General features: G+C 27.3%; 1 long non-coding RNA gene across 1 annotated transcript; it reads right to left on the reverse strand.

Moving 5' to 3' along the window:
* Positions 1-982: 982 nt before the first annotated feature.
* LOC111706318 (uncharacterized) lies at positions 983-1,992 on the reverse strand. Its single transcript, XR_002766205.1, has 2 exons — positions 1,909-1,992; positions 983-1,140 (listed from the first exon to the last, which is right to left on the reverse strand). It is a non-coding gene; the product is annotated as an uncharacterized LOC111706318 (long non-coding RNA).
* Between the last annotated feature and the right edge of the window lie 356 nt (positions 1,993-2,348).

Raw genomic sequence — 2,348 nt, forward strand, 5'->3', positions numbered from 1 at the left:
GGTCTCCACCCTCCTTTACCACCTATTGATTTTTAAAAAACGGTAATTCACATTCCAAGGCAAATATTTTTTTCAAAAGACATGATTTTTTCGTAAAAATTCAAAATGTTAAGATTTAACTTTTTCACATGCATGAATAATTTATACATTTCAACTTTTCCACAAATGAAACCGTTTCTTTTAAAAGTTTATACCTAGAAAGGTGACAGGAAGAGGAGCAATGAACGGTAATCGCAGACTTGGAACTAAAGATCTCCTGTTTCTACTCACAGGTCCTAAACAATAATTTGGTTTTCTTCAGTTGATTCGTAAAGGAATTAAGTAATAATTGTAGTTCAGATTGTCAGTAGTCCAATGGATATAGCATCTCCGACATTGAATGAATTAAATGTCGTCCTCTATCTCACAACATCTTCCTACGAGGAATTTGCAATATGCACAGTGTGACTCTTAAAGGGAGTGTGCTAGTTAGAAGAGCTAGTATAATATCCCTAATATATATCCACCAAAAATATAACCATGGACCCAAAATTTAGGTTGAAATAGAATAGAATAAAAATAGAATAGATCAAAAATAGAATAGATCAAAAATAGAAAAGAACAAAAATAGAATAGAACAAAAAAAGAATAAAACAAAAATAGAATAGAACAAAAATAGAATAGATCAAAAATAGAATAGAACAAAATTGAATAGAACAAAAACAGAATAGAACAAAAATAGAATAGAACAAATATAGAATAGAACAAAAATAGGATAGAACAAAATAGGATAGAACAAAAAAAGAATAGAACAAAAATAGAATAGAACAAAAATAGAATAGAACAAATATAGAATAGAACAAAAAAGAATAGAAACCTCCCCCTTGTTGATTGTGATTTGTAAAGCATCTCAAACATTTTCACATTACCTTTTGTGAAGTGAACATGTCTCGAACAAAAAAATATCATTTACACAGTATATGGAAATTACAAAAAAGTTTACTTAAATTACAGTACTAGTTTATATATTTAACATAAATCGAACATTTAAAAATAACAAATATTTAATAAGAATCAGGATGAATTTTATAGACTGTCTTCTCGAGGAAATCATAGATTGGCTGAGGGGCAGTCCATTTTAAGTCCAACCACACAAAATTACTAAAAAAATACAAAAATAACAAAACAAAAGCACAAAATTGATTAAAAACAACTAAATCTCAAAATTGCCAATTACAAACAACACTGGAAAAAGAAAAATATTGGTCCAGGTATTTAACCCGTTGCAAAGATAATTATATGCAAAAATAAGAGTATGCAAAAATTACATTTTTTATTGTTTTGAACGTCTTTCTACGATCGTTTTTACGTTTGCCAATTTGAATAAGAATTAAGAATAAAATAGATGATTTGATTTTAAAACTTAATAAAGATAAGTTTAAAGTTTTAAGCATAATTGACTACACTAAATTAACCAAATTAACTCCAGGAAAAAATATCATGACATGTATTGAAAGGAAAGGGACCATAATTGTAATTTCAAGGGACCCACGCATATAATGAAGCCAATGCCCGATTCACAATTCGGTAATCTTGAAACCTTTTTCTGATCAATAATGTTGAAAATGTCTTTTCTATGTTTTAATCTGATTTTTCTGACAATTCCTTTATATTTTCTTACAGTAGAACTGCGCAGGTCACTTTTGTATAGAAACCACAGTTGATAAGAATTAGCTTTCAAATCATAAAAATTGATATTTTAGATTTTCAGAGTACTGTTCTGAATCAGTCCATTTGCCATATTTGCATGGAAAATCAGCTGAAATTACGCTTATGGTCCCTAGCTAGCAAATCTAGCAAAACCAAGTCAAGTTGGGGAAGTGGGTAATTAATGTTTTTAATGGAGAGGATTTGTTTTTTAAATATTACCTTCCATTAACAGCAGTTGGGAAGAAAACAATCCTGGTTCCTGAGGAATTGAAAAATTCATTTCATCTTTTTGTTTACAAATGCTACATGTCAACCAATCAGTAGGNTAGAACAAAAATAGAATAGAACAAAAATAGAGTAGAACAAAATAGAATAGAACAAAAATAGAATAGAACAAAATAGAATAGAACAAAAACAGAATAGTACAAAAATAAGATAGAACAAAAATAGAATAGATCAAAAATAGAATAGAACAAAAGTAAAATAGATCAAAAAAGGATCAAAAATAGAATATATCAAAAATAGAATAGAACAAAAATATAAAATAACAAAAATATAATAGTATAAAAATATAATATAACAAAAATATGATAAAACAGAAATATAATAGAACAAAAACATAATAGTACAAAAATATAATAGTACAAAAATATAAAAGT

The sequence above is a fragment of the Eurytemora carolleeae genome, unplaced genomic scaffold (assembly GCF_000591075.1).
Source record: "Eurytemora carolleeae unplaced genomic scaffold, Eaff_2.0 scaffold70, whole genome shotgun sequence".
Taxonomy (NCBI): Eukaryota; Metazoa; Arthropoda; class Copepoda; order Calanoida; family Temoridae; genus Eurytemora; species Eurytemora carolleeae.